Source organism: Podarcis tiliguerta, assembly GCF_965153285.1.
Source record: "Podarcis tiliguerta genome assembly, chromosome: 14".
In the NCBI taxonomy this organism is placed as follows: Eukaryota; Metazoa; Chordata; class Lepidosauria; order Squamata; family Lacertidae; genus Podarcis; species Podarcis tiliguerta.
In genome coordinates, this window is record NC_139547.1 from 22639791 (window position 1) to 22666063 (window position 26273).

The following is a 26273-nucleotide window of genomic DNA, read 5'->3' on the forward strand; positions in this document are numbered from 1 at the left end:
AGACCAAGCTTCCTGCCACCACACCTTAGATGTCAGGGCTCCCTGTCGTGGAGGCAAAATGTACACCTCCCCCTGTCTCTGCTATGACTCTGGTATGAGGGTATTTAGCATGCTGCCTAATATTGCTTTTATGAAGATTTTAATGGACTTGCTATGTGTTTGCATGTTTTCTTCCCTGCTGGCAAACTTTTATGAACAAGCAGCTTATAAATTTCCATATAAACAAACAAGCTCCATCTGTGCTGTAAGACTGATATTTTTTAGGTGCAAGTTGAAATGAGAGTAGCAAGGTTGCAGTTGCCCATGTGCCGATGAAAGGGCTGCCTTCTTCTCATCGGTGCTTTCCTGCAGTGACATCTGGAATGATGGAAAGGAAGTCTGGAGGAAGGAAGTCTGGTGAAGTCGTCCTAGATGATCTTGTGGATTCCTCTTCAAGAATGAAAGGCTGAGGAAGAACAAAGAGATTTGCATTCTAAATGATTGTGGGGCAGGGGGAGAAAACGAAATGCCAGCCAATGTTGTTCTTCTTGTTCTGTTTGGCTCTGTGAATTCTTCACCAGGCACTCAAAGACATCATCTCTATAGGTCCCTGTGAGCCTCTCAGGATTCTGTTTCCATGGCGTTCTTTAAGGCTGCACCATCAGCAGACAGGACTGAAATGACTCCCAGCAACCTATTTCAAACAATAACTCTGATTCAGGAGCCCCCGAGCGGGCACCAAGCGAGTTAACAAGTGGCAAAGAATAATAATAATAATAACAGCAATAGTAACAATACTTTGGCTTTCCCAACGGTGTCAGAACTACAAAGGGCTATTTATGAAAAGCACCAGGGCTAATTTTCTCCATATTTAGTAGTTTTAAAATCACCCAGTTTATCCATCAGATGATGGTCCCCCCACGCTTGCTTTACTAACCCCCCCGTCTTTCTTCATTTAAGAGTGTATGGAGAGGGGAGAGATTGAGAATTAGCAGGATCAAAGCAGGCATGAAGGGGATTTTAGCACTTTCAGAGGAGAACATTTTGAGCACCAGAAAGTCTTCCTAGCCCAAACTTTTGAGTGAGGAACAAGGGGCACTTCCAGACTGTTGCTATTTTTAAGCAGCAGTGCTCTGTAAGCAGACAACATCATCTAATCTCTGTGCAAACAAATCAGGAAGAATGCTCAATAAATACATCATCTGAAAGTGCCAGGACAGACGGGGTGGAGAAAGTGAATTTTATCAGAATAGTATGATGTCAATTCAGTCTAGTGTTAAAAAAAAATTCAGATGTGCATGGGCGGGTAGCGTGTGTATGTTAAGGAGCAGGAATCCACTCCGATTAGTAATAGGTTTGCTTCAGTAAACCCATAAAAAACCCATCTTGCCAAAATTGTGTGCGTGGCAAGCTGCAGTTATAAGTAGGAAGTTAAGAAAGGTCTGTACATTATTTAAAGGAAGGGTGAGTTCACACTGACCCAAATCTCAGCGAGGTTGAATTAATCTGGCGAGTGAAGCGGATGGTGTTTCCTCTCATCTAAAACTTTCTCTCAGGTACAAAAGTGCAACACGATGCCATCCAGTGGCTACTCGGATCTATCACAAAAAGCAGTGCCTCGTTCCTCCAGGGTTGCATTAGCGCAAATAATTTGGCACCCAATTTTACCTGAACTGGATATGCACAGTAATTGAAAACAAATCTGGAGCACACTCGATATTTGCCTGGAGAAATGGAAGCGATGTATTTCTCTTCTGTTATTTGAGTTTATATCCAGCATGGGCTAAAAAAGATGAAGTTTTTTGCTGCTGCTATGCTGGGGGTGGGGGTGGGCGTCCGTTTTGGATTTTAATGGATTCCGTTTATTTTTATGATGACGTAGCTTTACCTGCGTGTATGCTCTGAAATAGGTTGTAAGTTGCCTAGAGACCTTTTCAGTGCAAAAAGCAAGTGTGGTTTGTTTTGTTTGTTTTTGTTATTATACAGCACCTCTCATAACGTTTTGTTTCCCCAAATGAATGAATTTGAGACATTTAGGTCTGAAGACTGGGGGGAAATTGCTTATGATAAAGTAGAGCAGTTGGATACCATACCAGAGTGAATGTTTCGAATGATTTCTTTTTTGTAACTGACAGACGGAAAATCAGCGTTCCTTTTTTCTTCCTTCCTTCTTTGTATCTGTTCCTTTATTATACTGTTTCCTTTTTTCCTTATTTTTTTCTTCATTCCACCCCCTTCTTTTTTTCTTTTTCTCTTTGGTGTCCTCTGCTTTGGGTCATTATTGGAGTACAGGGATTAAACACAGGAAGGTGGTGGATGTTTGGTGGAAGGACCCTGAGTGAGAGGCAGGGAAGGGAAGATTTCCCAGTCTGAGAGGCTGGGAGAAGAAAGGAAAGCTCCTAGGTCCCTATTTCCTCTGTGTGACAAGGATTAAGAACTACCTTTCAGAGAGGACTCTACGTTTTCTCTTTCTCTCTCTCTGTTTTTGGTTTTATTTAAATTACTTTCTTTTATCTTATTTTATTATGAAAAAGCTTTAATAAAATTTCACAAAACAAAAACACCCCCCCCAATATTTTGGGGCACTCCCCTTCACTCAGAGTACATATTTAATTATTTCAATTAATATATATATTCCATCCTTCCACGTGAACAAGCGCAGAACGGCAAACACACAACGGAAACATCCAAAGACTGTTAAATACAATTCCAATATAGACGCAGGCCAGGAAAAAGCTTGTTGAAAGAGGGAGGTCTTTAGTCCACACTGAAAGAATGACAGGGATGGCCAGGACCATCTCACCCATTAGGCAAAGTTTGGAGGTGGCCTCAGATGGCAGAGCAACTTGGCTCTTGCCCGCCACTGCCCACCCACTCATTTAAGTGAATCAAGTCATCCCTAGAGCGGAGCATTTTTCCTAAGAAGAAATGCATATGGCACAAAGGTGAGTGAGAGGGTGCATTATAGAAGTATTATAAAATCATGCATGGTGTGAGGAAAATGGACAGAGAAAAATGCTTCTCTCTCATAACATCAGAACTCATAGACACCCAAAGAAACTGAATGCTGTGCAATTCAGGACAGGCAAAAGAAAGTACAGTGCAGAGTTAAATTATGGAATTTGCTCCCTCAAGAAGTAGTGATGACCGCCAACTTGGATGGCTTTGTAAGAGGACCAGGCAAATTCCTGGCAAATAAGGCTATCAGTGGCTACTAGCCACAATGGCCATGTTCTGTCTACACTCTCAGTGGCATTATGCTTCTGAACGCCAGTGGCTGGGAATCACAAGTGCGCAGAATACTGTCAGGCTCAGATGCTGTCTGCAGGCTACTCCCAGAAAACGGCTTGGCCACTGAGAGATCAGCAGGGCAGCGGCTGAAGAAGGAGCCAAAAGGGGTTTCTTGTGTGTGTGATTCTTGTGGCTGATTAGCTGCTTTCCCTGGTCAAAGGTCAGAGGGGGCAGGGTTTCAGTTTGAACCATCTTTTAGATTTAGGGGAGCTAGTCTCAAGCCCAACGACACATTCTCAAGATGGAGGGGGAGGGAACAGCTGCAGTCGCCTGCGGTTCCTGCGCAATGTTTGCCATCTTGCCAAAGGTTGCAGGCAGCTTTACGTGCAGCAATTGCATGTTGATTGCCCTCCTAAAAGACAAAGTCCAGCAACTGGAGGAACGTGTAGCTACGCTCCAAAGAATTAGAGAGCTGGAGCTCTTCTTGGAAGCAACAGAGCACACCGTCTCCACCAAGGAGGAGACAGGGGACTCCCCTGAGAAGGAGGCTAGTTCACCAACACAGGAGCCCGATATGTGGAGAAACGTGACTCAAAGAAGTAGGAGGCCCAGGGTTTGCTCTGATTGTCTAGAAATACACAATCGCTTTGAGGTCCTCTCCCCTAGCATGGAAGACGAAGAGCAGACTCCATTTGAGGATCTCTCCCTCATTACAGTCGATCACGTATATGAAGATGAGCAGCAAAGTCAGTCCTCAGTGAATGTGCAGGCGACCTTGGAACGGACCGCCCACGGAAGAACCCTGACCAAACCTAAGAGAAGGCGTGTAGTGGTGATAGGGGATTCCTTACTGAGGGGAACTGAAGCAGTGATCTGTGGGCCTGACAAGATGTCTCGGGAAGTGTGCTGTCTCCCCGGGGCTAAGATCCAAGATGTAACTGAACGACTGCAAGGAATCATAAAACCCACTGACAAATACCCCTTCCTCTTGGTTCATGTGGGAACCAATGACACTGCAAGCAATAGCCTCCAGAAGATCAAAAGAGACTACGAGGCTCTGGGCAGGAAATTGAAGCAATTAAATGCACAAATCGTCATCTCATCTGTCCTCCCAGTTGAACGACGTGGCCTAGGGAGAGAGAGGAAAATAGTGGAAGTAAACAGCTGGCTTCGCAAATGGTGTAAACAGGAACGGTTTGGATTCTTAGATCACGGACTGCAGTTTCTTGAGGATGGACTTCTGGCAAGCGATGGGCTGCACCTCACAACGGTTGGGAGGAATGTTTTTGCCAAAAAACTAAGAAACCTCATCAGGAGGGCTTTAAACTGACTAATGCGGGGGAGGGAGACAGTGCTCCTGAAGGTAGGAGTCTATTAATTGATGAAGATGATCATCCAAATGTCATAGACCAAATGGAGCAAACAGCAAGCAGACCTAGTGGTGGGAGGAAAAAATCCTTAAATAAGAGACAAGGGGGAATGACTAATGGACTTCAATGTCTGTACACTAATGCACAAAGCATGGGAAATAAACAAGATGAGCTTGAGCTCTTGGTACAGCAAACTAAATATGACATAATAGGCATCACTGAAACCTGGTGGGATAAGTCCCACGATTGGAATGTAAAAATGGAGGGATACAATCTATTTCAGAGAAACAGACCAGACAAGAAAGGAGGAGGAGTGGCGTTATATGTCAGGGATGTGTATACCTGTGAAGAGATCCAAGATTTAGAACCTCAAAGCCAAAGTGAGAGCATTTGGGTCAAAATTAAGGGAGAGAAGAATAATAGTGACCTCATTGTGGGAGTTTACTATAGATCCCCAAGCCAAACGGAGGACATAGATGATGCCTTCCTGGAACAGATGGCCAAGCATGCAAAAGGAAGGGAGATAGTAGTAATGGGGGACTTCAATTACCCAGATATTTGTTGGATGTCAAACTCAGCCAAGAGCATAAGGTCAAACAAATTCCTCACTGGCCTTGCAGACAACTTCATTGTCCAGAAAGTGGGAGAAGCAACAAGAGGAACAGCCATTTTAGATCTGGTCCTAACCAATGTCGATGACCTGGTTAATGGGGTAGAAGTGGAAGGATCATTAGGCGCAAGTGATCATGCTCTTCTGAAGTTTACTATACAACGGAAAGGAGCAGCCAAGCATACTAGGACTCAATTTCTTGACTTTAAGAAAGCCGACTTCATAAAACTTAGGGAAGTGCTGGGTGAGATCCCATGGACAGTAATACTAAAAGGAAAGGGAGTTCATGATGGCTGGGAGTTTGTTAAGAGGGAGATAGTAAAAGCACAACTTCAGGCAATACCAATGAGACGGAAACATGGAAGGTGCCTAAAGAAGCCAGGGTGGCTATCTAAAGAACTTTTAACTGAGTTAAGATTAAAAAAGGATGTGTACAAAAAATGGAAAAGGGGGGAAACCACCAAAGAGGAATTCAAACAAATAGCCAGCACGTGTAGACACAAAGTCAGAAAAGCTAAAGCACAGAATGAACTCAGGCTTGCTAGAGAGGTTAAAAGCAACAAAAAAGGCTTCTATGGGTATGTTCGTAGCAAAAGGAAGAACAAAGAAACAGTGGGGTCACTCAGAGGAGAAGATGGTGAAATGCAAACAGGGGACACAGAAAGGGCTGAACTCCTCAATGCCTTCTTTGCCTCAGTCTTCTCCGATAAAGAAAACAATGCCCGACCTGAAGAATTTGGAGGAAATGATTCAGCAGAGGAAACACAGCCCAGAATAACTAAGGAGATAGTACAAGAATACTTGGCTAGTTTAGATGTATTCAAGTCTCCAGGGCCAGATGAACTGCATCCAAGAGTATTAAAAGAACTGGCAGATGTGATCTCAGAACCACTGGCAATCATCTTTGAGAATTCCTGGAGAACAGGCGAAGTCCCGGCAGACTGGAGGAGGGCAAATGTTGTCCCTATTTTCAAAAAGGGGAAAAGAGAGGACCCAAATAATTACCGCCCAGTCAGTCTAACATCAATACCAGGGAAGATTCTGGAGCAGATCATTAAGCAAACAATCTGTGAGCACCTAGAAAGGAATGCTGTGATCACCAATAGTCAGCATGGATTTCTGAAAAATAAGTCATGTCAGACGAACCTGATCTCATTTTTTGACAGAATTACAAGCCTGGTAGATGAAGGGAACGCAGTGGATGTAGTCTACCTTGATTTCAGCAAGGCATTTGACAAGGTGCCCCATGATATTCTTGTAAAGAAGCTGGTAAAATGCGGTCTTGACTATGCTACCACTCAGTGGATTTGTAACTGGCTGACTGACCGGACCCAAAGGGTGCTCATCAATGGTTCCACTTCATCCTGGAGAAGAGTGACTAGTGGGGTGCCACAGGGTTCTGTCTTGGGCCCGGTCTTATTCAACATCTTTATCAACGACTTGGATGATGGACTCAAGGGCATCCTGATCAAATTTGCAGATGACACCAAACTGGGAGGGGTGGCTAACACCCCAGAAGACAGGATCACACTTCAAAACGACCTTGACAGATTAGAGAACTGGGCTAAAACAAACAAGATGAATTTTAACAGGGAGAAATGTAAAGTATTGCACTTGGGCAAAAAAAATGAGAGGCACAAATACAAGATGGGTGACACCTGGCTTGAGAGCAGTACATGTGAAAAGGATCTAGGAGTCTTGGTTGACCACAAACTTAACATGAGCCAACAGTGTGACGCGGCAGCTAAAAAAGCCAATGCAATTCTGGGCTGCATCAATAGGAGTATAGCATCTAGATCAAGGGAAGTTATAGTGCCACTGTATTCTGCTCTGGTCAGACCTCACCTGGAGTACTGTGTCCAGTTCTGGGCACCACAGTTCAAGAAGGACACTGACAAACTAGAACGTGTACAGAGGAGGGCAACCAAAATGGTCAAAGGCCTGGAAACAATGCCTTATGAGGATCGGCTAAGGGAGCTGGGCATGTTTAGCCTGGAGAAGAGGAGGTTAAGGGGTGATATGATAGCCATGTTCAAATATATAAAAGGATGTCACATAGAGGAGGGAGAAAGGTTGTTTTCTGCTGCTCCAGAGAAGCGGACACGGAGCAATGGATACAAACTACAAGAAAGAAGATTCCACCTAAACATTAGGAAGAACTTCCTGACAGTAAGAGCTGTTTGACAGTGGAATTTGCTGCCAAGGAGTGTGGTGGAGTCTCCTTCTTTGGAGGTCTTTAAGCAGAGGCTTGACAACCATATGTCAGGAGTGCTCTGATGGTGTTTCCTGCTTGGCAGGGGGTTGGACTCGATGACCCTTGTGGTCTCTTCCAACTCTATGATTCTATGATTCTAGGATGTTGGACTAGAAGGAATGTCCAACAGGTAGATCATGATCTACTGGTAGATCACCCGGGTGTTCCAGGTAGATCACGGGATGACAGGAAGTGATCACTCTCCCTGCAAGAGTGGAAAAACTGATGCCTCCCCCCCCCTGAAAAGCTCAACAACTTTGGGCAGTTAGTCGCCATCTTGGGTTGATCACTGCCAGTTTTTTTTATAGTGGGAGTAGATCGCAGTCTCTTGGGAGTTGGGCTTGCTTGGACTAGATGAGTCATGGACTTGACCCAGAAAGTGCTTTCTCTTTTTTTACCTGCTTATATATGACTGGATTGATGAAGCTGATTTTATGGGAGGACAAATAATCTCGATGTGAGAAATGCACTGTAAATGACAGCAAGTCGCCCTTCCTCCCCTCTGAAGCCCGTTCCTGTGGTTCCTCCCTGCTGATTTTCAGCCCTGCCTTATTTCTCATTTGAATTTGTCCCTTGATTCGTGCTATCAGCAGCTTTCCGCTCCTGCTTGAAGGGCCCTTTAGCGAAGGTACTTATACCCCATAATCAAGTCACCTCTTATCCTTCTTTCTGATAAGCTAAGCAGCTTGACTTCCTCGAGTCTCTTGCCAGGAGGCTTGTTTCCAACTGCAGGGGGAAAAAAATGATTCTTGCAGTTTTTCCTTTCCTGGCATCCTTTCCCATTTATGAATGGGCTTCTCTGGGTGCCAGGAATGTGCTTATTTGTGCATCTACATTTCTGCCAGTCATATAAATGTGCCCCCAGATTAATTGGGGGTTCATCTGAATGATCTCTTTATTATGGGTGTGTCACCAGGTCCTTCAGCATCAAAACCACTGAGCCTCTTGGGCTTGCTGATCAGAAGGTCAGCAGTTTGAATCCCTGTGATGGGATGAACTCCCATTGCTTTGTCCCAGCTCCTGCCAACCTAGCAGTTCAAAAGCACACACAGTGTGAGTAGATAAATAGGTACCACTGCGGTGGGAAGATAAATGACGTTTCTGTGTGCTCTAGTTTCCGTCATGGTGTTTTGTTGCGCCAGAAGTGGTTTCATCCTGCTGGCCACATGACCCAGAAAGCTGCCTGTGGACAAACGCTGGCTTCCTCGGTCTGAAAGTGAGATGAGTACCACAACCCCATAGTCGCCTTTGACTGGACTTAACTGTCCAGGGGTCCTTTACCTTTACCTTTTTACCTCAACATCAAAAGAGGTAAAACAGGGTTTAGTGAGCAGGAAGAGTCTGTGGCAGAGAGCAGTTCAGAATCAGAGTCAGGAACAGAGGTTGGAGAGGGGGGGCAAGAGGCAGACATCAGGCAGGGTGGTGAAGAAGCCGAGGTGTCTCCCCCTCCTTCTGTGCCCCATTCCTCCCCCCCCCATGGTTTACCAGAACCAGAAGAGGTTTGAAGAGGGAGGAACAAAGACAGGCACATGGCAGAGTCTCAGATTGCTTGGGAAGGACCAGGGGAAGGCGGAGACTTAGGCATGTGTGGGAAGGATGGGATCTTCAGTCCTCACAACTGCCTCATAGGAGCAAGATCTACTGGGATGAGTTGCTGTGCTCACTAGGCCTGGCCTCCTGAGCAGACCTTGCTTCCTTGAATAAAGAGTCAACTTCACTGATGCTGTGTGAATTATTGCTGACCTGTTCCTGACAAGACGGCCACAGCTTCCTCACCTTGTTTGTTAGCATCTCACAGTAATGGAAACAACATGCCCCTCACCTGGGCTGCCAGCAGCCCAAGAGCTCAGCCTCCAGCCCAAGATGCAAAGTTTCAGATCTGTTTACTAGCTTACCCTGTTCTGCAAATGCTGATCAGCCACCACAATGCCCGGTGGGTGCCCCAGACAACTGGCGGCTTGTTAAACATCCCCCCCAGCTTACAGGCCCACAGCTCACTGACAAGAACCACACTCGTGTTCAATCGCAGCTTAATCACAGCCAAACTAGATTAACAGCTCATACTAATTATCAACTTCTAACAGGTTGCTGAGGTTTGGAGGCAAAAAACATCCTCTGTTTCTAGATGAAAAAAAGGGGGGGGGGGAGATGCAAAAGCAACCACGAAGGCAGCCTCAATTAGGTCCTTTAGAACAAAACACTCCCAAATTTACCAGCGTCCTCTTTGTGGCGACGATGGTCTTTTAAAGTACAATTGTACAAGGATATATTTGTTTGTTTCCATTTTCCTATCTGCTGCGTTGCCCACAAGGGCCTAATTAGCTAGTTACAGATGCTCGGATCAGTATTATATTCTTGTCTATCTTTTGGTGTGTTCTTTAAAAAAAGGAAAAGGGGGAAAAAGCAGCGTAACTTGTAGCACAGATTGTTGGCCCGGAGGCATCCAAAGATCAACAATGAGCTTTCTGTGAAACCAGCCCTCCTGTGAAAAACCATTTCCCCCCTCCCCAGAATTCCTAATGAAGAAACAGATGGGGCAGGGATGTGGGGATGAGGAAGACACAATCCATCATGGCACACTCAGAATGAGTCAATGGTGGAAAGAGTACAGTGGTACCTCGGGTTACATACGCTTCAGGTTACAGACTCCGCTAACCCAGAAATAGTGCTTCAGGTTAAGAACTTTGCTTCAAGATAAGAACAGAAATCGTGCTCTGGCGGCGCTGCAGCAACAGGAGGCCCCATTAGTTAAAGTGATGCTTCAGGTTAAGAACAGTTTCAGGTTAGGAACGGACCTCCGGAACGAATTAAGTACTTAACCTGAGGTACCACTGTATATTGAAGAAGGGCTCGCCTTTCAATAATAGGAACAACAGCAGCAGCAACAAACAAAAACAGCAACAACCTGACATTGAATATAATGTTAGTGCTCATGTAAGTGTTTAAAAACCTAAATGACTCAGACCCCAAATACCCCAAAAGACCTTTCCCTGTAGAAGCCACGATGGATTTTGTAATTCCGGGACTGTCCCTGGAATATAGGGACAGTTGGAGAGGGTACGGAAAGGGCTTTTTTCCAACCACAACTTGCCAGAACCCAGTTCCAGCACCTCTCAGGTGGGTGCCATTATAAGTCAACAAGGGTCACGGTGAGTTCCGGCATCTCTTTTTCTTGAAAAGTAGCACTGGGTACAGATATGGAGAGGCCAAGCACCTGAGCTTGGCATGTAGAGGGTCCCCAGGTCCAATGGCTAGCATTTCCGGTTAAGGAAAGGGACCAGGCAATGTGAAATGCTGTTTACCTGAGACTCTGGAGAGCTGCTTCCAGGCAGAGTCAATATTGCTTAGCTGGATGGGCAAATAATCTGGCCTGATACACAGCCGTTTCATATGTTCTTAGAATCACATTGACTAAAACGTGGTGGCTCAGCCCAGCATTTCAGGCTGGAAAGAAAGAAAGAAAGAAAGACCAAAAAGACCAAAAAGGTGGGAGGGGAGGCAAGAAAAGAGAGGGGCAGACAAAAAGCACCATGATTTCCAAAGGGCTAATGTTTAGATGGCCTATGTCTATCAGTCCAATATCATTTAATAGGGGGGCTGTTAGGATCAGCTTCTAATGCACATGGTGCTAAGAGCAATAATTGGCACCTGGATAATAGCTGTTTCTTCTCAGCTTCAATCAGAAAATTAACTATTTGATGGAAGAGTAACGAGAGCAGAGGAAATGCCATGGCGGCTATATTGTCTCTAATGCGTTGTATAATATTATGAGGCCTCCCGCCTTTCCTCCAGTTCCAGTTATTGTTTCGGCCAAGCTCTCGCACGCCTCAGAAAACAGAGTGCGGCATTGGGCTCTGCAGCTAAAAGCCAGCTTGATCCTCAGTGGCTGCGCTCCCCATGACCAGAGGGAGGAGAAGGCATGCTCCCACCCCCTGTTGTCCATTAATTAGGGATGGGGGAGAAATTCCGTTCCATTTGCATTTAAAGGCAAACTCACCTAATTCACACTTTTCACAACAGCGTGCAAACCGAAACACAACCATCCTTTGAAATGAGCACTTTTCTGGATTTTGCAAGGCACTGCTCCAGCCAAGTAACGTGTAGACCATTGCAAATACTGGAGCAAGGTGTGCATTAAAATGCCAGGCAAAGGGGAACTATTTTAGGAAACACGGCTTTGCAAAATAATAATAATGTGTACGTTAGGCAAAACTTCATACAAAGTTGTGCATCTTGGGAGAAATTTGCACTGCAATGCTGATGCATTTTCATGAGGACTTTTAAATTTAAAAAACCCTGCAAACTGATATAGAAATGTGGAGAACTGAAGACTGGGAAAAAAGAGAAACAAAGAGAAACTGAAATTGGCAGATTTGCCCATCTCTAGCCCGCACGCATTATCCACCCTTAGCATTAAGGAGGTGAACCCTACAGTGCACAGGTGTAACAGGTGTAACCTTCTGTTCAGTAAGGTCATGACACAGGTGTGGGAGGAATCAGACCTGCATAGGGGCTTGGAATGAGTCCCCAGACTCATTTTAGGTGGCACTGTGGTCGAAACCACAGAGCCTAGGACTTGCCGATCAGGAGGCCAGCGGTTTGAATCCCTGCAACGGGGTGAGCTCCCGTTGCTCTGTCCCAGCTCCTGCCAACCTAGCAGTTTGAAAACATTCCAGTTCAAGTAGATAAATAGGTACCGCTGCAGTGGGAAGGTAAACGGCATTTCCGTGCGCTCTGGCACTCGTCCCAATGTCCCGTGTGCCAGTAGTGGTTCAGTCATGCTGGCCACACGACCTGGAAAGCTGTCTGTGGACAAATGCTGACTCCCTTGGCATCTCCTGAAAGTGGAGATGAGTGCCGCACCCATAGTCAAATTTGACTGGACTTTACCTTTTTACCTTAAAAAAACACACACCAGGTAATGTTTACACTAATACATATACTAAAGTGTTCATTAAAATATTGCCCAGGGGTAAACTGTTGACGGGCTCTATTTCTCAATTTGTATGGTTCTTGATCTTTGAACCAGACTTGGCTGTGACACAGGGCAGGCCCTACCATTAGACAGAGTAAGACAGCTGCCTCAAGTGTTTGACTCTAGGGGATGCATCAGAGCTTCCCCGCATCCCCCAAGCTAGCCTAAGCTAGTGGAGGATGTTGCCCATCCCCATTGTTGAAGTAAGATCCAATTGCCAGTCCAGTCAAATTTCTGAACATGAAATGAGGACACCTTCTTAGCCTTCCCTTCAGCCCTCCTCCCTCCACATACCTTTCCCCTTTCATGTCGTGTCTGTTAGTTTGCAACCCTGAGGGTTCTAAATGGAGTTTTATCATTTTATGTTTGTGAGCTGCCTAGAGAGCATCTAAAATTATTGGACAACAATACATTCAGTTGATAATGATGATAGTAATAATAATAATAATAAGAAGAAGAACTATCGTTCTTAAAATGCATCTGTAGTCCATTCTGGGAACCTTTTTGGCAGAAGAGGAGGGTAAAAACACTTTAAATAAATGAGAAATAATATTTAACCCAGGCTGATGTCTTTTATTTCTTCTAGAGGTCTTTGCAGACCAGAGGGAAATGAACTCCTGTTCAGCTGAACGCTCAAATAGGCAGGTGCGGGATTTGGTACTGCACATTTTCTTCTGCTTCCCACATGCCTCTGGTCTCCCTCTAAAACGTTCAGAACAAGACCCTTGCGGATGCTGTATCATCTCTCACTGATTGCAATGTGGAGAAAATGGCTTTCGACAAAGACCATCCATGAGCCGTTTATTCTATTACTTGTGAGATTGTGGACTCTGTATCTGCTTTGGGGGGAGTGGGGTGGGGTGAGAAGACCTTTAGCAGTGATGTAGTGCACATATCTTGCTTCTCCATAGATACCAGTCTCACAAAACAATTGTTCCCAGTTAAACAATGAAATCTGGCACTGCGCTGCAACCAGGGCAGAAATCTGTCAGGTAAATAGAAATAACCACCTTGTAAACCTCCCCAAACAGCTCTGCTTTTATACTTTAATTGAGGAACAGAACATTTTAGGTTTCTTTTATAGGGTGGTGCTTGCTGAATGGCAGATGTCGACAGTGAAGTGTAACAGTATGCACCCTTTCATAAAAAAGAGTCACTTCATCGCTTTGGAAAGACTTACACTTACAGACCTGGATGAATAGCAGCAGGGTGTGGACGCAGAGCTCGTTCTTGCACTTCTGTGGAAAACGGGGAAACAAGTGGGAATCATCTGCCAGAAGAGAGATGAGGGGATTAAAGCATGTATAGAATCCTAGAATTGTAGAGTTGGAAGGGCCCCAAAGGGTCATCTAATCTAACCCCCTGCAATGTAGGAATCACAGCTAAATAATCCCTGACAGATGGCCATCCCTGTAGGGATGATGGCGGGGTAGAGGGTGGGGTCCGGAGGGAGCACACTCCCCACCCACAGGCAGCAACAGTCTGTCTGCACACATGACCTTGGGGTGCGGGGCACCCCCCCCCCACAGACAAGTCACAGCTGTCTGAATATCGTACCCTCTGTCTAACCCTTTGCGGTCTCAGTAGTCTGCAGTGCCCTATCTGTAACCTTTGTCTCTGAGACCTTTTGTCTCCTTCGTCATACACTATGCAAGGGGAAAATGATGTGGTGGAAACAGGTGCCAAAATAACTTTGTACCACCCCTCGATCTCGGGACTGGAAGATGTGTAAAGGTCACAGCCCAAAATGTATCTGCCTGGTTTGCATATTTGTGTCAATAAAAGGAGGCTCCACAGGGCTGGCAGGCAGCTTGCATGCAGCCCACCTGTGCGTAGCTCACCTGCATTATCAACTCCTGCCTTATGTCCATCACTTCATATCCCACCTCTGCTTAGAAGCCTTCAATGAAGGAGAGTCCACCACCTTCTCAGGTGGTCTGTTCCATTGCTGAACAGCTTTTACCTTCATAAAGTTCTTCCTAATATTGCATTGGAATCGTCATTCTTGTCATTTGAGTTCTCCCCTCTTGTGTAGCAGAAAACAAGCTTGCTCCCTCTCCCATGTGACAGCGGTTCAGTTATTTGAAGATGGCTATCATATCACCTCTCAGTTTTCTCTTCTCCAGGTTCAACATAGCCAACTTCTTGAAATGTTCCTCATAAGGCTTGGTTTCCAGACCCTTGATCATTTTGGTTGCCCTCCTTTGCACACGTTCCAGCTCAATAGCCTTCTTAAACCATGGTACCCAGAACAGTACTATGGGGTTGGGAGGGTCTGACCAAGACAGAATAGACTAGAACTAATAATTCCCTTGATCTGGACACTATATTTCTGTAGATGCAGCCTAGAATAGCATTAGCTATTTTTCCTGTTGCATCACACTGTTGACTCATGCTAAGCTTGTGGTCTACTAAGATCCTTCTCATGTGTAATGCAGTCAAGCCAGGTGTCCCCCATCCTATATTTGTGCATCTGGTTATCCCTCAGTTTGTAGGGATACACTTTCCTACACTTCTACCTAAGTGTAGAACCTTACATTTGTCCCTGTGGAAATTCATTCTATTACTTTTGGCCAGGCTATCTACTCTATTAAGATAATCTTGAATCCTGATTCTATCTTCTGTGATATTTGCTAATGCTTCCAAGTTCGATGTAATCTGCAAATTTGATGAGCATCCCCTCTATTCCTTTGCATTGAAATGAAATGAAATGGGGTAGAATAATATAATGACCACATAGTTAATCATTGCCACAGCAGACAGAAAGACAAATGATATAGCTTTTGGTGGAGGGTGAACTGCAGTGGAATGGAAACAGTTCTGTCATGGAATGGAAAACGATGCCTCTATACATCCCTAATTTTTGGATCTGCACTCCTATGTTGTTGTTCAAGGTACTAATAAAAGTGATTGTACAACATCTGAATATTCCTAATTATGGATTCCCTCCCCGCATTCTGCTTCCCAGCTGATATCAGTATTCAATAGAGATTCTCACTGATTTTTTCTCTGCCAGAGGCAATGGAATACATTATCTGGGAGCGAAGCGCGGAGTACTCATGGCTGCAGAAGCTCTATGGCAATTTGGATTCCACGCTAGTGATAGGGTGTGAGCTTTCTTCAAAAGTCATTTTCACTGATGCTGACACATGAAATGTCCCTTGGCAACCTGTCTATCAAACAGCAACGCGTTGTGCAGAGAAATTAGATTACTCATGCTACAACTAAGAGGTGGGGGCATGGAAAGGAGTGGAGAATTAACAGCAACAAAAACGGGGTGTGGACACATTTGCAAGCATTTGGGAAGGAAGTTGCACTCGAAGTCATGGGCAGCTACCCAGCAGCAGAACCATTACGCACAAATGGCAAGAGTCATTCAGATCGCAGAGGAGCTGACTGCTTCAAACGCCATGCTGCAGACTGGATCAACTTTTTTAAAAAATAAAAGAGACCACATACAGATGCCCATTTCATTGTGCATTCATTATGATTATTATTTTTTTGCTCATGATGGTATTGGGGGTTGGCATCCTGCTTCATCTCTAAGTGGCCTATTTCACATAGCTTCCTGGTGAGATTCTGCATCTTTTCCTGCCTCGTGTTCTGTTGCTTTGCTTCTTTGTTGTCCTGCTTTTGTTCTGTACTGCAAGAGTTACTCCCCAGATGAAAATACAGTGGTACCTCGGGTTACATACGCTTCAGGTTACATACGCTTCAGGTTACAGACTCCGCTAACCCAGAAATAGTACCTCGGGTTAAGAACTTTGCTTCAGGATGAGAACAAAAATCGTGCTTCAGCGGTGCGGCGGCAGCAGGAGGCCCCATTAGCTAAAGTGGTGCTTCAGGTTAAGAACAGTTTGAGGTTTAGAACGGACCTCCGGAATGAATTAAGTACTTAATCCGAGGTACCACTGTAATGTGGTAACATCAGAGAACCATCACAGAACAACTTATAAGGCAGAATGGTGTGTAGATGGTCCGGTATAAATCCTCTACTAATGCACTATTGTTGCCTCAGTTTAATGTGGCAGGATAAACTCGCGAACAAATGCAAGCAGAAGTCTAGAGGGACCCCAGGATTCTATTAACCCTGCTATGCATGTTCATTCTGATAGATCCTGCACACTTCATTCATACAACCATGCCATGCAGAGAGTCCCTGGTTGAAACCATGGTATCTCCAGGTAGGACTGGAGAGCCAGTTCCAGTTGTTTGCAGGCCTTTCAGTACAGGTTTCCTGCTATATAGTGGTGGAATGGTCATGAGGGGCCTCTGGCCAATCAGAAAGCTCAGCCAGGGGGGTTGAGTTGTCACAAGGAGGTCTGAGCATGCTCAGTGGCCTCCAGGTCCCATGGAAAGTTGAGTGTCAACTGGAAATGGGGGAAAATAATGAATGAGGCTGCTTTATCTTCTTGCAGCTTATAATAGCTGAGAGGAGGACATAGCCAGCTGGCTGGAACCTGGAACAGGAGAACTCCTTTAGGGGTTTGAGGTACACACTGCAACATTTTGCTACAGGTCCCACTTGTCACATGTATTCTCCAAATGCAAGTTTGAAATAGACTACAAAACCCATGTAGCAGTGTGAATGTGGACAGGGCAAATAATTATGTGGTTCAGAGTTCAATATAAGTATTTATATAATTTGGAGTCTTGTGTTTATGGTGGAATTTCCATATATTTTAGCAATTTGCTAAAAGACACACATGCAACAATTACCCATGTGGTGTGCAGAATATTTGCACAACTTAAGTAATACATAACTCATGGTACAGTATGGCCTCAAGCAGCAACTCCTTGTGTCTGTATGCAATCAGCATGTAAGACAAACAGTTTCCAGAGGATTATTTCACCATAGGCTTAAAGTCTTCTCTATATTACTCTAGTTTTCACGCATATGCTGCTGACGTAAGCCTACTCTCTGCAAATTTGTTTCTGACTATTTTTGTCTTCTTTTTTTTAATGGCAGTGAAGCAAATGCTTTTTATAAAAAAAAACCATGTTCAATCAAAGTAATGCAACTCAGCACAAAAGATCCACAATTCCTTGCGTTTCTATGGTTTTATAAGCCTATGAGAGATTTAAAGCGGTTTCGGAGAAACTCAATGAGCCCAACTTTTGTGTGATGATGTGTGGCTCCCTTTCATGGAGAATCAGTTCCTTTGCCTTAACAGTGCAGAGTGGTAAAGCATAGCTTTACGAAAGGTAAGGAAAGCTAATTCACATCTTAGCAAAATCTCGTAAATCAAAATGTAATCCAGCACTGTGAAAGTTTCTAGTGGGTGGAGGGGGGCCAGGAATCCCTCTGTGAGAAAAATATCTGTGCACATTTTGAGGTTAGAGCATCAGTATCACCAATAAAGGGGTAGCTTAAGACAGACAAGACTTGGGGGGTTGTTTTTATATTCAAGTTATTGTTGGAGTCTTTTCTTGATGGTGTTTTGGGGTGCTAATTTAGACATTGAACTTTTCAATACATTCACCAGTAAAATTCATATTTTATATGTGCTTTTTTGTTTTGTTTTGGCGGGGTGTGTGTAAAAAATGAGGTGCCTGTACTCGTATCCTGATCAAAGTGTCCTGGGTACCAGCAAAAACAGAAATGATGGTACTCCATACCAGTTAAGGCTATTGCAAAAACGACTGCTTTTCTGTAAAATGCATTTTTGTGTGTGCACATCTTGAAAAACAGAATATGCATTGCAAAATCCATAGAAGGGCATCACCCAGCTGGGATTTGTATCCCAACCTGCCAGTTCAGGAGCATTGGATTGGGTTATTATTCTGCAGAAATGTCTTTCACATCTCTAATTAAGATGTGTAATTTCTAATTATGCTATGTGTGGCAAAGCTGGATGTATGCACTGCTGCCATGCTATGTCAGAATGTTGCCTGCAGTCTTTTACCTCAGTGCATGCTGTGGAAGGAGTAGGAGACACACACAGGCCCTGTCTTCTGCATGTGCTTACACTTCACGCATACAATAAATACAATAAAATGCTTGCACAGGGAACTATGCATAGAGTGTATGCCATGTGATCTGTAAGGTAAAGGTAAAGGGACCCCTGACCATTAGGTCCAGTCGTGGACGACTCTGGGGTTGCGGCGCTCATCTCGCTTTACTGACCAAGGGAGCCGGCATTTGTCCGAATACAGCTTCCGCGTCATGTGGCCAGCATGACTAAGCCGCTTCTGGTGAACCAGAGCAGCGCACGGAAACGCCGTTTACCTTCCTGCCAGAGCGGTACCTATTTATCTACTTGCACTTTGACGTGCTTTTGAACTGCTAGGTTGGCAGGAGCAGGGACCGAGCAATGGGAGCTCACCCCGTTGCGGGGATTTGAACCGCTGACCTTCTGATCGGCAAGTCCTAGGCTCTGTGGTTTAACCCACAGTGCCACCCGCGTCTCTATGTGTCCTGTATTTGGCCCAAAAATACAGATATTGCAAATCGTATCTACACACACACTGGTTCCCTGTGCGAACTTGCTACAGTAAGCCTCATTGTACTCCATGGGGCTTATTTCTGAGCAGACATCCACAAAATTCACTTCTTCAACTAGTCAGCATCTCCCAGTGAAATCACTTGGCAACCTTTAAGCTAGACTGCTGGGGACAGCAAGAGGGCAAGCCACTGGGAGGCATTATCAGGGAAGGGCTGTAGTTCAGTGGTAGAACATCTACAACATCCCAGGTTCCTTCTCCAGGTAGGGCTGGAGAAAATTCCCTGGCTGAAAGCCTGGGGAGCTGTTACCAGTCATTGTAGACAATATTGAGCTATATGGATCAATGGCCTGGCATGTTCCTAATGGTCTTGATATTGTTATATTGAACTTGCAATTGTTATGTTTTAAAGTATGTCTTTGTTGTTTTACACTGTAGCCCACATTGAGTTTATTTTAATAGAAAAGCGAGGTATAAGTTTTACATCTCTTCTAGCCATTGCATGCCAGCAACCATTATTACTGAATGCCAGCTTTCAAATCCTGTCAAATCTGAGACAGCATCACATGTTGGCTGTCAAATATCATATTGAAAGACTACCTGGGACGCAGGTGGCGCTGTGGGTTAAACGACAGAGCTTAGAGGTTGCCGATCAGAAGGTCGGTGGTTCGAATCCCCGCGACGGGGTGAGCTCCTGTTGCTTGGTCCCTGCTCCTGCCAACCTAGCAGTTCGAAAGCACATCAAAGTGCAAGTAGATAAATAGGTACTGCTCCAGTGGGAAGATAAACGGCATTTCCATGAGCTGCTCTGGCTCACCAGAAGTGTTTTAGTCATGCTGGCCACATGACCCGGAAGCTATACGCCAGCTCCCTCGGCCAATAAAGCGAGATGAGCGCCGCAACCCCAGAGTTGGCCACGACTGGACCTAATGGTCAGGGTCCCTTTACCTTTACCTGGCTTAATGGGAGCAAATTTGCTTCAGCCCTACTTGGAAACGGGCTTCCTTTATTGCCTGTTGGACTTACTGCCATGAAGCTATGCCTAAGTCAGCAGAACCAACCCTTCCAATGAGTTAAACTTAGGGATGGGTGAAACCGTCAATTTTGGTTTCTCTCCCTATCTCATTGTAAAAAGAAACAAACCCCTACAACATCTGCCACCATTTTAGTGCACATTCCTTCTTCTTTTTAATTGGGTTTTATAAACAAGATTAATAATGTGCAATTTTTTGCTAGCAATTTCCCCTAATACAATGTATTTTGCTACGCTATTTTCACTTATAAAAATGCACACCTTTCCCTAATAGACACATTATTGTATTCATTTATTTGCTTGAATTGTATCTCAGAGTCAGGAGAAGTGTGAATTTTGATGGATAGATGTGTTTCAGTTCCCATGTATTGCTTTTGGGATTAGGTAAGGTCACAGTAAAAAGGTGAGCCAAACCAAAATTCTTCCCCATTCCAAGTTAAACTATTGTGAATGGTAAATGCTTCCATAAATGTTAGTAAGCAGCAGTCAGATTTGCCATGCCTTAGCATTGACCTAGGCACTGTAGATTTTTGATAAGGAGATAGTTTTGAGAAAGCACTGCAGCTATGAGTGTTGGGTGGTGGTGCTTTTCAAGACACCGTCTTGCTGAGTTGGCAAGAATGAATTCAATAACCTGGCCAAAGTGCCGAAAATATTTTAAAAGCTCTTTAAGTATTACATTTCCTAAAGCCACCTGTCCCCTCAAACACATTTAATCAGTCACAGATGGGAGAGACCAACCTGCTAACCTTTTGGCTTTGAGAGAAAATATTTCACTTTGTAAACCCATTCCTAGGTATTTCCTTAATTCTTCCTAAACGAAGCTTTCATCCCCTATTTTCCACTTAAACTTAATGAGTTAACTGGACTCTGAAACTCTGCCATGCTGACCTTGGAGGTCTGTTTAGCCTGCTTTCCACCTGCTCCTTTAGAAGTTAGGCCATTAAAAAAAACAGAAAGAAAGGAAAAGAAATTCAAAAGAATGAAGCGATCTCCCCCAACCCTGTGTGATTTCCCCCCCTCTGAGGTGTGTAGAAGCTAAATTACAACAAGCTTTGAGGCACATGTTTGAAAGCAAGAGGAATGTGAGCTTTAAAAGTATTTGCTGCAGAGTTCCAGATAGAGCAAAAATCAGCCTGCAGCTCTGAGCTATCTAATTTGTACAGTGATACCTCTGGTTACAGACACTTCAGGTTACATATGCGTCAGGTTACAGACTCCGCTAACCCAGAAATAGTACCTCGGGTTAAGAACTTTGCTTCAAGATGAAAACAGAAATCACGCGACGGCAGTGGGAGGCCCCATTAGCTAAAGTGGTGCTTCAGGTTAAGAACAGTTTCAGGTTAAGAACGGACCTCCAGAATGAATTAAGTTCTTAACCCAAGGTACCATTGTAGTGCCATGACTGGCTTTTCAAAAATATGTCACCGAGAGTCCATTTTGGCTGAAGGAGAGCAATTGGCAACTGGTGGGATGCATCTTAAGGTCATTTTTTGTGGCCTTGGAACACCTACCAAAATTTAATCAAGGCGTGTTGAAAATGGTGGATTTTTTTTATTGCACTCCACTGTAATCCCCCCCCCTTTTCTCCACAACAACCCTGTGAGGTAGGTCAGGCTAAGAGGCAGTGACTGGCCCAAGGTTACCTAGTGAGCTTCATGGCTCAGTGGACATTTGAACTCTGGTCTTCCAAGTCCTGATCTGAAACTCTAATCACCAAACCAAACTGGCTTAGGTAGAGGTTCTACCAGGCTGTAAGAAACACACACACACACACACACACACTACAGCATAATGTTTGGGATTATTGTATACTTTGCAGGAATGCCATGCTGCTCTCACAGATAATCTATATCAGATGTATGCTGCCAGTTACAGGAGTTATAATCTCACCCAGCACCCAAACCATAAGATTACCACCAGCAGTAATGAGAAGCATCCCCTGGGGATATACTCCCATGCAGGAATTACATCAAGAGGTAGTACGAGATCAAGTTTTAAACAGATATCCAGGGTAATGGAGATTTTGTAAGGGCTACAGTAATGGCAATTCCAGACACACAGCCTAATCGGAATCAGTGAGGTCAGTCAACACCCCCAAGTTGGCTGAAATCCAACAGAACTGCTGCTCAGACTCCGTTCATTAAATATCAGCCTCCTCAGTATATTGGAGTGTGGGGGAATGCAGAACATTTAGAGGCGGGTCATGAAATAGTTGTTTTTTAACACATCCTGACCCTCAGAGAAAAATGCCCCCCATGACAGAGTGGAAAGGGATGGAGTCAATTAGTTTTGGATTGACATCGTTATTCTCTTCTACCTGGTGGAGAATGATGGTCAATATGTGGCATAAAAGGGAGGGGGGAGAGAAAGAAAAGGAAAAGCTGTGTTTTATTAGCTTTCCATCTTCTTTAAGAGATCGCCAAATAGATCTGGTTTCACTTGGCCTTCAGCTCTTGTGTCAACCTTTCGGGTTCTGTTTTTGCTGGGGGATAGGTTTCATTGCGTTAATACAGCACCACAAATGGTTCCAATTGAGAGAGGGCCGCAATGAGCTTGTCAAAAGCGATCAGGCCAGAGCTTTCAACGTTTTGGCCCTGGAAATCTCTCACGCTGTTCTCCCCAGCCGCAGCCCCAGCCCCAATACCGCCATACCCCTGATGATTCACTTGAGTTTGCTCACCTGCTCTGAGATGAGAGGCTCCTCCACCTCCACACCACATCCATTTGGACTGGTCTGGGGCATGACCTGGAGAGAGTGTTCTTCCAACCCATGTTTCCTGGCGTGGTCAGGTGGTGGGGCGAGGAGCTTGGTCTTCCGGAGGCCTAGCAATGTGCAAGAAGAGAGAGAGTGTGGCTTTGCTGACCAAGGAAGCAGAGAAGGGCAGACATGTCATTGTTGGAACAGTAGGGTCATCGTGCCACCTCTCAATCAGGCCCCATTTGCACTATTTATTTAAAGCAGTATCAAACTACTTTAAACAGTCATGGCTTCTCCCTAAGAATGCCATTAACTGTAGTTGGATAAGTTAATGGAGATCTCCTATTCTTCTCACAGAGCTATAATTCCCAGAGTTTCTTGGAAAGAGGGATTGACTATTAAACTGCTCTGGGAACTACAGCTCTAACGGGCTGGACAGGGCTAAGTAAGTTTTGAGGTACCACAGAATGTTCTGGAAATCCATTCTCTCTACTCAGGAAGAGCTGAGCAGAATTTAATTTGCTTCTTTCTTTCTTTCTTTCTTTCTTTCTTTCTTTCTTTCTTTCCTTCTTTCCTCCTTCTTTTTTTTAAAAAAACACACAGCTCACTTCAATTCACCTGAAACTGGTGAGGAAAATGTCATTTGTAATAGAAAAGCAAAGTGGGCAAAGAAGATCTTTGTAGCTAGTATTTGACACTCACCACAGTAGGAGACTTTGCAGACTGTTTTAAGTCCCGGAGAGGTAGTTAAAATGCAGACTGCTTATCCTTGTTCTCAGACTTTGAGAGGCGTGGCTTTCTCCTGTGGACAAGTTATCGCCCCTCTCTTTGATCCACCGCTCGATGTTCAGAATGGCTTTTATGCTGCCTCCACATGTAATGGATAATTTAGCCTATGCCATTAAGGAAAAGAGGGAATGTATTGTGCTTTTTTTGGTTATATGCTTCAATCGCTTGTGAAAGTACATCTTGTCATTCATCATCGAATGCACACTAAAAATAATAATAAGAAGAAATTGAATTATGATTGATTTCTTTAGTGTTTAATTCTTTAAACAATGTTTACCAGCACCTAATTTAAACACAGCAAGGGTTCAAACCCACTTAATAGTTGGACAGCACAGGTTTTCAGGCTAGGCTCAGCCTTAGTGATAACATAGTTATTGGTGGAGCAGGCTGAAGGTACGCTTGTAGAAAGGGAGTAGGGACAACCCCCCAGCCTGCATTCTGTCTCAGCTCCCATTGAATGTTATGGAACAAATCAATGAGGCTTTCTGTCCTACTGACCACTGGCCAGCCACTCAGTGGCCCAGTCAGAGCTCAGAGCATCTTGGAGTGATATTTTCACCCAGCTGGACCACCCACCTGTCAGACATGTAGCACCATTATGACATTGTGCGACTGATAGGTCACTAAGGTTCTGACCTGTGGAGCCAAGAAGGTTCTTCACCCGTGGTCAAGGATTTCAGGCCAAGGAGGGGGAAAAGAGCCTTTTAACAAAACACTTAGCTAAGAGCGCAGGGTTCAAGGAGCAGCATAATTTCAACAAGCCAGAGGGTCAAGCACAGAGAATAGTCAAGGTCCAAAGCTGGATGCAGAAGGAAGGCCAGGAGACAGTCCAGTGCCAATACTACAGCAAGGAGGGGGAAGAAGACTCAAGCACAAAGAACCAGAGATTGTGTTGGAGACAACAACACTTCTGACACCAGTTGCTGGAAACCACAGGAGGGGGCAGGGAATGTTGTTGTGCTCATGCTCAGTTTGCAGACTTCCCAGAGTCATCTGGTCTCTTAAACTGGGTGGGTTTGTTACTTTGGTATGGTATTTTTGTGTTTTTCTATTGTAAACTGCCCTGTGATCCTCGGATGAAGAGTGGTCTAGAAATTTAATAAATGAATAAAATAAATAAAATCTGGTTGGCCACAGTGAGAGCAGAATGCTGGACTAAATGGGCTACAGACCTGATCTGCCAGAGTTCTTCTTAGGTTCTTAAAATATATTTTCTGCACTACTGGAAAAGAATTACTGGAGTATTTTAAAACTTCGTATCAAAATAAAACTCCAAGAAAATAATAATATCATGACAGTTAAGCAAAAGCTGCAGCAGGAAACCACCACCCACCAGCAGTAAAGAATGAGTTTTCCCCAGCCAAGTTCTGACACTAACTATTTCTATTTGCAATACTTTGGCTGAAGTTTACCAGGTAAGGACACTGTCCAGAGTGTAGCTGCTGGTTGGGGGGAATTCTACTGGCTGGGGGTGTTGGGGGAGAGATTTATAAGCCTCTGGGAAAGATTTATTTTGATGAATTGGTCTGTATTAATATGAACAATCTCATAAATATAACTCCCCAGGAAAGGGCCGCTCCAGTCTCAAAAGCTTCGACGGACAGCTTTGGCAAAAAGTCAGGATGTGCATTAAAACACACACTTTTGGAAGAGCCCGATAAATAAAAGCTTTGAAATACGGCTTCCTCATGAGAGAGCCATTTTAAATCATTTTGATGAAGCACCTAAATTAGGCCCTGGAAATGGAGGCAAAGGAGACCCCCTTATAACTAATTATTTGGAGGTATTTGGGATGTAAAGAGAGATGCAAGTTCTACCCTGATCCAGACCATTTTGTTGAAGCGATGTAAGTTGATTTTTCTCTGTATGCATAGGCACAAAACTGTGGTCCAAATGACTGATTACCTTGAAAGCATGGCAGTCTGCCCATCCAAGTCTCCTCTCCTGCCCTGTGGGCATCAACTTGGTTCCTTTGGGTGCCAGTGTGCACCTCCTATGGTGCCTGCAAAAGGATCTCAGTAAATATCCCAACAAAAATCCACAATGTATGAGAAACTACATGCTCGTCCTGCCTAGTACCTGTTTGCAATGGCACAGCCTGTTGCATGGCGAGTTCCCGACCCCCCCAGGTAGAATAATGACACACGACACAATTATTAAGGTTAATGGGCTAAAAAAGGCCACAACTTTATTGGTTACAGGTGAAGAGTGGTGTTGGCTTAGGCATTGGACCTAACTGTCTATATCTGACTCCAGCCCATCTGCTTGAAGTCCGGGAAGGGTTAATCACCAGTAGGGGGAGTCCTGCTGATGCACATCAACTAGGAGCTCCCCCGGGGTCACCGCTAGGGGGCGTGCCTTAAGCCCTAACCTCCCTAGGCTTTGGACAGGGCCACGCCCCCTGGAATCCATTAATGGACTACCCTTCAATATGTGGGGCAGGTGATGGCGCTACCTCCCCTCTTTCCATCTACAGAACTATTCCAATGCCTAACCACCAATACTATGAGGTAGGCGAAAACCAAGTGGCTGGTGCCAATTTGCCAAGTGGAAAAATTCCTACCAGGCCCCTCAACGGTGACCAACCAAGGTCCATAGCAAGGTCAAAGACCTTAGAGGGCAGGAGGGTGGGAAAACCAGAGCAGCTGGCAGGTGGACAAAGAAGGAGATCCCTGGCTGCATTCTGTCTTTAAGGGGCAGGCCACACCCCCAGAGCAACCCAATTGGCCAGCCGGGGGTGACGCAGCCGGGAATCCCCCAATCATGCAGGGGCAAGCTTCCCACCCCCTGGGCACATGGAGGGGCTGTGAAGCCCACAACCCCACATCCTCCTTAAGGTGGAAGTGGCTTTGTATATTGAACACACACCCTTAAACATGCTAAGATT

General features: G+C 44.7%; 1 long non-coding RNA gene across 3 annotated transcripts; it reads right to left on the bottom strand.

Annotated features, from left to right (window-relative positions):
- Positions 1-250: 250 nt before the first annotated feature.
- LOC310663888 lies at positions 251-24477 on the bottom strand. 3 transcript variants are annotated; one of them, XR_014504633.1, is made up of 6 exons: positions 23963-24477; positions 23300-23490; positions 23059-23221; positions 22580-22722; positions 13610-13689; positions 251-445 (listed from the first exon to the last, which is right to left on the bottom strand). It is a non-coding gene; the product is annotated as an uncharacterized lncRNA (long non-coding RNA). The 3 variants fall into 3 exon arrangements; XR_014504634.1 differs by lacking the exon at positions 23963-24477 and adding an exon at positions 23885-23921; XR_014504635.1 differs by lacking the exon at positions 23963-24477 and adding an exon at positions 23702-23915.
- Positions 24478-26273: the final 1796 nt, after the last annotated feature.